The sequence below is a fragment of the Daucus carota genome, chromosome 2 (assembly GCF_001625215.2).
Source record: "Daucus carota subsp. sativus chromosome 2, DH1 v3.0, whole genome shotgun sequence".
Classification (NCBI taxonomy): domain Eukaryota; kingdom Viridiplantae; phylum Streptophyta; class Magnoliopsida; order Apiales; family Apiaceae; genus Daucus; species Daucus carota.
In genome coordinates, this window is record NC_030382.2 from 691454 (window position 1) to 705925 (window position 14472).

The 14472-nt window shown below is 38.5% G+C and overlaps 1 pseudogene; it reads right to left on the reverse strand.

The window, feature by feature from the left end:
* LOC135150139 (uncharacterized) overlaps positions 1-12888 on the reverse strand; it is a 29918-nt pseudogene extending 17030 nt beyond the window's left edge.
* Between the last annotated feature and the right edge of the window lie 1584 nt (positions 12889-14472).

Genomic DNA, 14472 nt, shown 5'->3' on the forward strand with positions numbered 1-14472 from the left:
AGTGCGGGATCGAATATGCTTTCTTTAGCTTCTCAAAGTTTAGCCAAGATAATAACAACCAATAAGTTGCTAAACTTTGCTTTTGAAGCTATAGTGATTAAAAGCTCTTTTGTCGTAAATCTTTCTGTCACACAACACTAAGGTGATAGATGGAAGGACGACGATGCTTTTATCACAAATCTCTTGCAGAGATTAAGTACTCTTGAAACTATGTTCAAATCTTTTGTCTCTTTGAAGAGATCGAGTACTTCCTCGGATGTTCTTTCTTTGTTCTCTTTGAAAAGAGAGATATATATATATCTTTTATATCTTGAACAAATCCGGATCTTTTGGTCTCGTTTCGAGAACTTTGTTGAAGAACTTGTAAGATGAAGAGAGTTTAAGTACAAAGTCCTGCAACAAAATGGTCGGTTAAGACACAAATAAGAAGCTAAGAAGAAACCACTTACGGGAGATGACCGAAAAGTTCGCCGGAAAAATTCGCCGGAGGTTCGGCCGGATTTTGGGCACTTGGACGAACTTGGGCAGCCTTTACGGAGGCTTGGAAGTGGTTGTGGGTGAGCTAACTTGGTGGGTTAGAGCTTGAGAATCAAAACCTTGTATATATGAATATATATTTAGGAAAGAGAAGGTTTTGGAGATGAAGTATTAAAGAGAGAGAGTATAAACTTGAAAAACTTGAACACTTCTAAAAATCTCAGCACTTTCTTGGCTCTTAGCTTGAGAGTATTTGGTGTGTGGGAGGTGGGTATTTATAGAGGGAAGTGGGTGGAGTGAATGGTTGAGATGAAAGGAAAATAAAGGGTGGAGATTGAAAAGGTGTGGATTGTGGTTTTGTTGTGTTTGTTGGCCACTTGCACAAGAAGACAAACAACTTTATGGGAGAAATCTCAGCTGAGTTGTGTCACTAAGAGACAAGCACGCTTCCCGAGAATTTGATTAATAACGTAACTTTGTATCGTTATTAAATGCGACGATTTTTCGAAACCTCCAATAAATTACACCAAAAATATGATAAATCATAGAATATTGGAAAATGGTGATCTGGAAATTTTGGTCAATTTTGGTCAAAGTTGACTTGGTCAAACGTCCAGTCAAAGATCCCAGTCAGCCCCTAAAAATAGCGTCCGGACCAAACTTCTCAGAAAATTACGAAACTTTTACTATGCACCAAAAACATTATTCAAATGATCCATCTCAAGTTTCAAGTCATTCTAGCAAGTGGAAGTATTTTATTTTGATTTAAAACGATAAAAACCAGTCTCCGGGTTTGAATAAAATACGATTAGCCTTTTGCGAGTTTGAACAGAACTTTGGCTAATATTTTGACTTGAGTAAACACTTTGAAAATATATTTCCTTGAAGATAAAATATTTTGAATTTTGAAGGAAATATTTTGAGAGTTTAAAATAATTTATTCCGTAAAATAATAAATTGAATAGTTGGGAATAAATTACTTTAAAATAAAAGACTTGAGTAATAAATTTTTGTCTTTTCAAATAAATGTCAAAAGAGTGTTCTAAAGAATATAATGAATGTATATTCCTTGTTCAAGCTACTTTTGCATTTTGCTTTTGCAATTGTAAAACAAGAAAATACCATTAATCGATATTTCTCGTCCGATAAATTGCGTTGTAAAAACTTTGAATACTCCTTAGAAAAATATTGAAAATCTTTTTGTAAACAAGGAGTATTATTTATATTTATGTGATATAAATATAATTTTGGAAATTCTATTTGAGCTAGTTTGACCATTTGACTTTTGACAGAATCAATTAAATAAAATGTCCTATTGGAGAGGATTCTAAGTGAATTTAAATTTTATGTAAGTTATGCAAATATCAAAATAATCTTTTTATCGAAGATGTCCTTTCAGACCCAATAAGATAAGAGCGAAATTTTTCTAAGGCAAAGACTACGGCTAGAAGCGCCTTCTCGGTGGTAGAGTAATTGAGTTGGGCATCATTTAAGGTGTTACTTGTAGGAACAATCGGACCTTGGCCCTGCGTTTTATGATATTAATTAAAAGTTCGAACAGAATATTAACCTTAATCGCTACGGCGCAAGCGATTCAAATCCACGTCTTCTACTGTATTCCTTGATTCTCCTTGGACGAAGTGTGGCCTTCGATCTCCCAAGGTGTGCCTCTCCTTAAAGCTCCGAAAACCCAAAACCCTAGCTGTCTCCTTGAGAAAAACGTCTGCCTCTCTCTGACTCTAGGATTAATTCGTTTTGGTGTGTCTTTCAGCTTTAGGAGAACGAGAATATATATAGGCTACAGCAGGGATCATGGATCATTAGGTCAGGCCTTCCAATGACATTCCGGGCAGGCCCAATGTCATTAAATATTAATTCTATCCACTAAAGAACTAATATTTGCACTACCTTTCCTAATTCCGTAAATTAATTATTTAATTCGGCTCCCATATTAATTGCTTATAAATTCCCCATGTTTAAGATATCGCATGTCCATTAATTAAATTAATTTCTAACAATTAATTTAATTAATATCTTTTATCCTTGATCATCCACTCAACCTTATAATTATGCAAGAACAAATCTGCCTGCAGGACTAAAGCATAATTATCTTTATGAGCTTTCAAGAGGACATCATCACCCGAATATATTTTTCGGACACGGTTTCTTTTTATAGTCAATATCCCACTCTGTATATAATGTCATTGCCCAATACATAAATTCGTAATTTAAAATAAATTACTTAATTTATGAGTCAAGGCATGTGCATTAAATACAAGTGTCAATCACTATATCCGGATTAAGAACTTAAGCATTAATAACATCATGGAATCTTAGTTCTTTATTGTCAGAATTAAAGAAACAATTATTCTACTATTTTGATCCCGTTCAATATACACAAAGTATATAAGTATTATTCAATAGTCAAGATAAACTATTTCCAAATAATACTTCAGCCGTTCTAGTGGTTTGTCTAACACCACCTCGACTGTGAACCTTTATTATATTATATAAGGAGTCTGACAATCTAATCTTCTGCTATCACATTTGATACTAGATTGTCTACAATATATAATATACAGACAATGTGAAAACATGCATTCAAAATTCTCAAATAATTGTTATATACTTCAAACGAATATTTTAGTATAACCCTAACAATCTCCCACTTATACTCAAGATATTCTTTAAGTATATCAGTGTCTATTACAAGCAATCCCCTACCAACTACAATAACTATGTGACCAAGTATCTGAAACCTATCGCTTCCACGTGCTCCTGAAAAGCCTTAGCTGGTAAGCTCTTCGTGAAAGGATCTGCCCGGTTATCCTTCGATGCTATGTCAGCCACAATGATATCTCCTCGCTTAACGAACTGTCGTATGAGGTGATACTTACGCTCTATGTGTTTCGCTGCCTTATGGGCCCATGGTTCCTTGGTATTCGCCACAGCACCAGTGTTATCACAATAAATCGTGATTTGCTGTGGCAGATTAGGAACCACACCCAAATCCAGCAGGAAGTTTCGGAAACATATAGCCTCTTTGGCTGCCTCCGAGGCTGCCACATATTCGGCTTCCATGGTCGAGTCCGCGATGCATTTCTGCTTCACACTCCTCCATATTACGGCTCCACCTCCCAAAGTAAAAACACATCCCGAGGTGGACTTTCTCTTATCCTTATCTGTCTGGAAATCCGAATCAGTATATCCCAGAGGCAATAAATCAGAGGACTTGTAAACCAGCATATACTCCTTAGTCCTTTGCAGGTACTTGAGTATTGATTTTACAGCACTCCAATGTTCTTGTCCTGGGTTCGACTGGTATCTGCTAACCATGCCCACGGCAAAACAGATATCAGGCCTCGTACATAACATTGCATACATTAGGCTACCACATGCCGAAGCATAAGGAACTGCCTTCATGTTCTCTATCTCCTTAGGTGTCGAAGGACACTGCCTCTTTGATAGAGTAACTCCATGTCTGAAGGGTAAATTACCCTTCTTGGAGTCCTGCATGTTAAAACGAGCTAATACGTCATCTATGTAGGGCTCATGAGATAAAGCCAACATCCTTTTCTTGCGATCTCTTATAAGTTTGATCCCAAGGATGTATGCTGCTTCACCTAAGTCCTTCATTTCAAATTGTTTGAACAACCATGCCTTTATTGAAGACAACATCTTAACATTGTTTCCAATGAGTAAAATGTCATCAACATAAAGCACTAGAAAAACCACTGCATTTCCCTCACATCTCTTATACACGCATGCTTCGCTTGGACATTGATCAAATCCATATGACTGGACTGCCTGATCAAAGCGAATGTTCCAATACCTAGAAGCTTGTTTAAGTCCATAAATAGACCTCTTCAGCTTACAAACAAGATGCTCTTGGCCTTCTTTAATGAATCCCTCTGGTTGCTGCATATAGATGGTTTCCTCAAGATTTCCATTAAGGAAAGCTGTCTTGACATCCATTTGCCAAATCTCATAATCGAGATGAGCTGCTATAGATAAAAGAATACGGATTGACTTAAGCATGACTACTGGCGAAAAGGTTTCCTCATAATCGATACCTACTTTCTGACTATACCCTTTCGCAACAAGTCTTGCTTTCCAGGCTTTCACCTTTTTGTCTGATCCCCTCTTTTTCTTGTAGACCCACTTACATCCAATAGGTTTTACACCTTTGGGTGGTTCCACGAGCTCCCAGACCTGATTAGAATACATTGATTCCATCTCAGAATCCATTGCCTTTTGCCAAAGACTTGCATCTTTGTCCTGTATTGCCTCTTCGTATGTCCGGGGATCATCATCATGTTCACCAGAGACCAAGTCCGAAGACTCTCCCAAAAACATGAATCTGTCGGGCTGTCGAACAACCCTCCCACTACGACGAGGAACTGGTGCGGTATTAGTGACCGGTTGCACAGTCTGCTGTGGTTGTTCTACTTGTACTACAGGTTCATTATTCGTCCCTCCCACTAGAACCTCTAAAACGATACTACTCTTGGGTTTGTGATTCATTATATAGTCTTCCTCTAAGAATCTTGCATTGGTGCTAACAGTGACATCCCGATCCTTAGGACTATAAAATAAATAACCTTTTGTTCCCATGGGGTAGCCTACAAACAGCTTTACTTCTGTACGAGGTTCTAGCTTAGTCGCGTTCTTGTTCAGCACATGTGCTGGACAACCCCATATCCGAATGTGTCTCAGACTCGGTTTGTCCCCGGTCCACAATTCTAAAGGGGTTTTAGGAACCGACTTAGAAGGTACTAAGTTCAGAAGATAAGCTGCTGTCTCTAAGGCATGTCCCCAAAAGGACTTGGGTAAATCCGAATAACTCATCATCAATCTAACACTCTCTAAAAGAGTCCGGTTCTTTCTCTCTGCTACACCGTTCTGCTGGGGTGTGCCTGGTGCAGTCAACTGGGATTCTATCCCATTCTCTGATAAATATTCCCTGTATTCCCCAAACAAGTATTCGCCACCACGATCAGATCGTAGTGACTTGATACTTTTATTATGTCGCTTCTCCGTTTTAGCTTTGTACTCTTTGAATTTCTCAAAGCACTCAGACTTACGGCGCAACAAATAAATGTATCCATATCTAGAATAATCGTCAATAAAAGTGACGAAATACTCATAACCACCTCTTGCTTGGATATTCATAGGTCCACATAAATCAGAGTGAACCAATCCTAACACTTCTTTGGCTCTATTCCCCTTTGCCTTAAAAGGCCTATTGGTCATTTTACCTTCCAAGCAAGATTCACAAACTGGAAATGGCTCCACCGCCAATGAGCCTAAAGGCCCGTCTACTACCAGTCTTTGAATCCTCCTAAAGTTAATATGACCTAATCTCAAGTGCCAAAAATATGTTTGGTTCAAACTAGAAGGTTCCTTTCTTTTATTAGAGGTAGAAGATGTGTTATTCAATACCCTATGTTGTAGTTGCAGTGCGGGTTGACTAGGATTAATTATATACAAATTGTCTTGCAATGTACCAGAACATATAATCCGTTTATTCATCATAATAGAAACATTACGATCCAAACAAACATTATAACCATCCATAGCAAGTTTAGAAACCGAAATCAAATTCCTTCTAAAAGAAGGTACATAAAGACAATTGTTCAAAACCAAAATCCTATCAGAACCAAAAGATAAATTAATAACTCCTACTGCAACTACTGCTACTCTCGTAGCATCTCCCATGAACACGTATATCTCGCCATCTCTAAGCATTCTGGATTGCTGGAACCCCTGCATAGAGTTACAAACATGATCAGTGGCTCCAGTATCTACACACCAAGTGCTCGTAGATATAGCCGCTATAAATGTTTCTGTAACTAGAGAAAGAGACATACCAATATCGTTTGTCTTCTTAGGAAGAGGACAATCCTTTTTCCAGTGACCCGACTGCTTGCACCGGTAGCACTTCCCCTTAGGCTTTTATACACCACGTTGAACTCCCACTGCCTTCACAGCTTTCTGTGTCTGAGCCTTTTTCTTCTTCTTATTGCCTTTCGGCTTAGAGGAAGAACCTTTCTCAGCCACATTCACTTGAACACTCTGGCGAAATAATCCTTCGGCTGCCTGAAGTTCTGTTAGCAGTTCCGCAAGACTATACTGCATCTTGTTAATGTTGTAATTCAAGCGGAACTGCTCAAAACTCTTGGCAAAGCTCATAAGGATAATGTCAATCTGGGTTTCCCCGTCAAGCTCTGCACCAAGGATCTCTATATCATTCAGATGTGACATCATCTTGAGAACATGATCCTTTACAGGTGTACCTTCAGCCATCTGAGTGTTCATTAAAGCCTTCATGGCTACTTGCCTAGCAGCCCTATTCTGATCTCCAAAAAGTTCTTTGAGATTAAAGAGCATATCCGAAGCAGTGGCCATAGCCTGATGCTGATGCTGCAAAACACCCGACATTGCTGCCAGAATGTAACATCGCGACATCTCATCAGCCTTTGTCCACCGCTTATAATTCTCTTTCTCCTCATCAGGAGCATCAGCAGCGGGCTGCTCAGGCTTGGGTTCATAAGTGCAAAACTTGTACTCCTCAGCAGTCAACACAATGTCCAAATTACGTTTCCATTCAATATAGTTAGGTCCGGTAAGTTTGTTATCCTTAAGTATGGTGAACAGTGGATTAAACCCCATTATATCCTGAGAATCATGCATGAAAAAATCACATTACACATAAAGAAGGGTGCATAAAAAATTAAGTCCTATTGGTTCCTCTAACAATTATTAAAATTAAATGCACTAACGTTTAAACACCATAAGTTTCTGGTACGTCACGATGGGTGACATGTATACCACCTAAATTTGTTTAAACGTTACTTCGGTCCTATTACTAAACAATAAGCCACGTTGGGGTGGTCTATATTATTTTTCATAGCTAAGTGTATACCATCATCAAATCTTAAATTACCCGAAACCTATGGAACTTGGTACGCCACGATGGGCGGCATGTATACCTTCCAATATTTCTCGAATAGAATACTTCAATTCAATATTCGTGTCTGGTTTTACTTCTAGGCAGTGGAGGAGTCACATCGGTCTCACTTAATACCCATAAGCCTTAGAAATCGCCCCAAATCAGAGATAAAGAAAATCCGTATCTATTCGTATTAATTTAAGAATTTTGTTCCAGTAATATTTATAACATTCTAGACACCATAAATTACATGCCACGATGGGTGACGTATACATAATTTATATTCGCCTTTATGTTAAATTACATACAAACAATGATGGAGACCATGGGATTTAATACCATATTAACTCCCTCTCCCACTTAGAATTTACTTTGAGGATTTTAATCTAGATGCATCGCCCTATGTTATTTCTTCGAAGTCCACATGCATACTATCATGGTTATAGCAACATAAAGAACACATAACATGGCAGCATACTAGCATGATTAAAGCATTAATTAAAAACATCCCTATGTCCATGTCATTCTAGCATGCGAAGGGTTAGTATCACATGGCATAACAACACAAACAAGAAACACATAATAACAATAATCAATAATCATAATAAAGCACATCCACTATTATGGACCCGGAAAAATCAGCTTCGAATTCATCCTTCATCAGAATCCAGATCTGTCCAGAAAACTTCGAGAGCCCGTTTGGAGGCCTAAACGGCCTCAGAATGCCTCGAAAAACTCCTAAAAACACCTTCGAAATCACCTCAACCGGGGCTCCCCCTGTTGTGGCTAGCTCCGTCTCGTTCTGCCGTCTCCGAAAAGTGCTCATTCGCCCAAATCGGACATCGTATGCAAAAGTTACGCCCAAAACAGTGCAGCACCCCCGAAACCCTAATCGCAGCAGCGGAAGATCCTTGTTTCTTGCAGCCCCGTTGATCAAACAATTACATACTAATTGTACAGACGAACCAGCCTATTCTATTACATCAGATCATAATCTAAAACAATTACAAATTGAATTACAAGATTAAACTATCACGATCAACCCTCGTGATTTACAACAGCCACAATAAACCACGTGGAATCCAAACATAACAGAATAATTAAAACACGGCCATAATAGTGGACAACGACCTGCATCACAGAATCACTATATACATGCATATATAATCATGACATGGACTACATATCATAAATCGCAGAACCGCAACCTGGCTCTGATGCCATTGTAGGAACAATCGGACCTTGGCCCTGCGTTTTATGATATTAATTAAAAGTTCGAACAGAATATTAACCTTAATCGCTACGGCGCAAGCGATTCAAATCCACGTCTTCTACTGTATTCCTTGATTCTCCTTGGACGAAGTGTGGCCTTCGATCTCCCAAGGTGTGCCTCTCCTTAAAGCTCCGAAAACCCAAAACCCTAGCTGTCTCCTTGAGAAAAACGTCTGCCTCTCTCTGACTCTAGGATTAATTCGTTTTGGTGTGTCTTTCAGCTTTAGGAGAACGAGAATATATATAGGCTACATCAGGGATCATGGATCATTAGGTCAGGCCTTCCAATGACATTCCGGGCCAGGCCCAATGTCATTAAATATTAATTCTATCCACTAAAGAACTAATATTTGCACTACCTTTCCTAATTCCGTAAATTAATTATTTAATTCGGCTCCCATATTAATTGCTTATAAATTCCCCATGTTTAAGATATCGCATGTCCATTAATTAAATTAATTTCTGACAATTAATTTAATTAATATCTTTTATCCTTGATCATCCACTCAACCTTATAATTATGCAAGAACAAATCTGCCTGCAGGACTAAAGCATAATTATCTTTATGAGCTTTCAAGAGGACATCATCACCCGAATATATTTTTCGAACACGGTTTCCTTTTATAGTCAATATCCCACTCTGTATATAATGTCATTGCCCAATACATAAATTCGTAATTTAAAATAAATTACTTAATTTATGAGTCAAGGCATGTGCATTAAATACAAGTGTCAATCACTACATCCGGATTAAGAACTTAAGCATTAATAACATCATAGAATCTTAATTAGTTCTTTATTGTCAGAATTAAAGAAACAATTATTCTACTATTTTGATCCCGTTCAATATACACAAAGTATATAAGTATTATTCAATAGTCAAGATAAACTATTTCCAAATAATACTTCAGCCGTTCTAGTGGTTTGTCTAACACCACCTCGACTGTGAACCTTTATTATATTATATAAGGAGTCTGACAATCTAATCTTCTGCTATCACATTTGATACTAGATTGTCTACAATATATAATATACAGACAATGTGAAAACATGCATTCGAAATTCTCAAATAATTGTTATATACTTCAAACGAATATTTTAGTATAACCCTAACATTACTAGCGTAGTAAATGACAAGAGGACTCTTATCTATTCGTTGTCCTAAAACTGCTCCTATGGCATAATCGGATATGTCACACATGAGCTCAAAAGGTTAACTCCAATCGGGAGACTTCATGATCGGGGCCAAAGTCAATTCTCTCTTAAGGTCTTCGAACGAATGAACACACTCGCTTGTGAACTCGAATTTGACATCCTTAGCTAGAAGGTTGGTCAAAGGTCGAGCCTTTTTGCTAAAATCTTGGATGAATTTACGATAAAATCCCGCATGTCCAAGGAAAGAACAAATTTCCTTAACGGACTTGGGAGGAGGGATATTAGCTATTAGGTCAACCTTAGCCTTGTCTACTTCGATTCCTTTTTCATAAATTTTATGTCCTAAAACGATTCCCTCCTTAATCATGAAATGACATTTCTCCCAATTTAACACTAGATCCGTTTCATCACATCTTTTCAAAACTAAGTCTAGATTGTTAAGGCATTGGTGAAAAGATGGTCCAAAGATGGAAAAGTCATCTATGAAGACTTCTAGAAAGTCAACTATCATTTCCGAGAAAATGCTAGTCATGCACCTTTGGAATGTGGATGGGCCCGTGGTTATCCCAAAAGCTAGGCGTCTATACGCGAAGGTTCCAAAAGGGCACGTGAAGGTGGTCTTTTCTTGGTCTTCGGGAGCAATCGAGATTTGAAAATATACCGAATAACCATCTAAAAAGCAATAGAAAGCATGACCCGCTAACCTCTCTAGCATTTGATCGATAAAGGGCAAAGGAAAATGATCTTTCCTAGTGACTACATTGAGCTTCCTAAAATCTATGCACATTCTCCAACCGGATCGAACACGGGTTGGAACTTGCTCATTGTTCTCATTGGTCACCAAAGTAATGCCCGACTTTTTAGGCACTACATGGACGAGACTCACCCACTTACTATCGGAAATGGGATAAATGATTCCATTGTCTAAGCACTTAAGAATTTCTTTCTTAACTACTTCCATCATGGGAGGATTCAACCTCTTTTGAGGTTCCCTCACGGGCTTTGCATCTTCTACCAAATGAATCCTATGTTGGACAATCGTCGGGCTAATTCCTTTAATGTCCGAGATGCTCTACCCTTTCGCTCCCTTATGCTCTCGAAGGATTCCTAAAAGTTCTTCCTCCTGTGACGTAGTCAAATTAGAGGCAATGATAACGGGATAGGACTCATTAGGACCTAGAAAAGCATACTTAAGAGTATTGGGAAGAGGTTTGAGTTCTAACTCCGGCGGTTTAACTCAACAGTTTTATTTGGTGATGGCAAAAGATCGGGTTCAACATCACGCTCTTGACTTGTTGTAGGAATGGTGGATTCTAACATTTGGTTGACCTCATGTGTATAGTCAGAAACATCACAATCCTCTCCAAAATGTTTTAAGCAAAATTCAAGGGCATCTTTAGGATTCATGAGATCTTGATCAACTATTTCATCAATTAGATTGACATCCATAGGTTGATCATAGAAATCATCGGATTATTTCCCCACATGAAAGATGTTGAGGTCGATTGTCATGTTGCCAAATGTTAGCTTCATTAAGCCGTTCCTACAATTAATCAATGCGTTGGATGTAGCTAAAAAGGGTCGTCCTAGGATTATGGGAATTTGATTCTTCGGGTTCCTAACCGGTTCGGTCTCTAGGACGACAAAATCTACAGGAAACACAAAGTCACCTACTTTAATTAGCACATCTTCGATCATTCCCTTAGGAATTTTCACGGATCGATCGGCTAATTGAAGTGTGACATTGGTTTGTTGGAGCTCCCCTAAACCTAAGGCTTGGTAGACAGAATAAGGAAGGAGATTAACACTAGCCCCTAAATCAAGTAACGCCTTATCCACAAAAGTTTCTCCTATGACACGTGAAATTGTAGGACAACCGGGGTCCTTGTATTTCACGGGAATGTGGTTTGAGAGAATCGAACTAATGTGAGATGTAAGGAAAGTTTTCTTAGGGACATGGTTGGTTCTCTTATGGGTACATAACGCCTTAAGACACTTAGCATATGAAGGAATTTGTTGAATAGCATCTAAAAGGGGTATGTTGACCTTGACTTGCTTAAACACTTCCAAAATCTTCTCCATTTGAGCCGATTGCTTGGGTGAAATAAGTCTTTGTGGGTAAGGGACTCTCGGTTTATAGACTACTTCACTTTGCAACTCTTTGGTTCCGGGTTTGGGTCACTCGACTCCCCACGGGCTTCTAAACTCTCGGGTATGTCATGAATAATGGTAGTAATGGGGGGACTTGGATTAGAAGTCGAATCCCCTTTTTCACCAAGGTTCTTACCAACGTGGGTATCAACTTGTTTACCCGACCTAAGAGAAATGACTGAATGCACATTATCCGGGGGTCTTTGATTAAGAGGAAATTTCGGGTTCACCTCGGGTTGGCTCGGGAATTTGTTCTTTTCTCGCTCACAGAATGTGCTAGCTAATTGACTCAATTGGGACTCTAACTTAGACACGGCTTGCACATTAGAATGCAAAAGTTGCCTATCTTGGGTTAAAGTTTGCATGAAGGTTTGTTGGGATTGAGTCAAGTTAGTTTGCGATTTCACTAAGGCCTCTATGCTCTTTTCTAAGGAGTTGAGTCTATTAGGAAAAGATTTAGGATTGGGCCTAGGAAAATTAGGTTGTGGAGTTTGAAAATTTTGCCCTTGGTTCCACGAGAAATTCGGGTGATTCTTCCACCCGGGGTTGTAAGTTGGTGCAAACGGGTCATTCCTAGGCTTGGGTTGAAACATCGCGTTCACTTGCTCAAAATCGTGAGATTGTTGGATCTCGGGATGGGGAGCATTATAGTTCGGGAACATAGGCAAAGTTGAAGGGCCACTATGAGACTCTAAAGCTTCGAGTCTCTTAGTTAGGGTTGCTAATTTGGCATCGGTTGCCACATTGTTTCCTATCGAGTGCAAACCCCTAGAGCTAGATGACTCGATCGACTTTTTAGGTTCCCTGGTTGACTCCCACAACATTGTTTTTTCGGCTAAATCCTCAAAAAATTCCCACCCGTGGTCCTCATCTTTCTCCATGAATTTGCCTTGGCACATAGACTGTAATAAAGCGGTGGTCTGACTATCTAAGGCCTCGTAGACAATTTTGCAAAGTCTCCATTTTTCTATTCCATGGTGGGGGCATTGTGATAAAAGATTTTTGAAACAATCAAAGAATTTCCAAAAAGACTCATTTTACCTTCGGTGGAATTGGTTTATTTCATTTGTAATTCGAGTCGTCTTATGGTTTGGAAAATACTTTTTAAGAAACATTACCACAAAGCCGTCCCAAGTGGAAATAGAATTGACCGGTAGACTATAAAACCATTTTTTAGCATTTTCTTTTAAAGCGAAGTTGATTAGTCTAAGCTGAATCTTCACTCAATTGTTGGAGTTTTTGTTATCCACAAACCTCCTCAAATTCTTGAATAAAAATATAGGGATCCTCACCTTCACTCCCTAAAAACTTAGGCAACATGCTAATGTGGTGTGCCTTAATCTCGAAATTATTCCCATTAACGGGAGGAAGGGTGATGCATGATGGTTGAGCGGAATGGGACGGGTAACAACGGTCTTTAAGAGACAACGCCATGGTTAATATCGGTTCGCTAGCTTCTATGGGTTTGGAGTCTGAAGAGGACGAAGAAGGAATCTTGATTATCGGTCTAACTAATCTAGACGATTCGTTCCTAACCCAAGTAGTTCGCATAAACTAGATAGTAAACACGTAGCAAGTAAGTGCGAAAATTAAAACACACGAAAGAAAGGGTGTAAAAGAGAAAGAAAAACCTAAATCTAGGGTTCCCTAAAAAAATGAACTAGACCTTGCTCCTAACCGTAAGGACCACCAAAAACTCGATAAATCCAAAATTATTCAGACCGGTTTGGCCAGTTTGGAGCAAGCATTGCCAAGAGGCCAATCTCCGCGCTTAGACACCAAACCTTAATCGGCCAGGTAAGCTTTCGCTAGTCCTTAGACACCGAAGAGTCGGAATAATTAAAGATTACCTCGTCTTTTAGGTAACTTACTAATTGATCTCGAAGCCTAGGGGCTAACGTCTAATTCATTTTATTAAAAGGCTACGGAAATTTAAAATGAGGAAATTAGTTGTTGTGGGCCAAGGAAAGAGTGATGAAATCCCTTCCCTTATCTTATAATTGGGTTTTGCCCTTAAGATTTATTTAAATGATGCTCCACACAACGAAATAATTAAAGCTATAAACAATTATGGATGCTTAATACTACGTGATTTATTCCAAAGAAAGAAAGAAATTAACGTACCTTAGGGTCCTCCAGCGATCACCACAATTAAAGGTACGAAAATTTATAAACAAAAAATTAAAATCTAGATGATGTGCTTTTAAGTAATTAAATGCATGATGCAACACATATGTATTTCTAACTAATATTTTTGGCTTTTAAATTTTTTGATTTGTTTGTGTTTTTCAATTTTCAATTTTTTTTTGAGATTTTCTAAATAAAAAAAAATTGAAATAGGAGAGAGATACAAGTTACCCAAGCAAGCTTCTAATACTCCAAAAATATTCTCCCCCTATCCCAAGCTAGCTCATAATCTTCCAATTTCCTGAAATTCAACCAAAAAGAAGTTAGAGAATATAAAA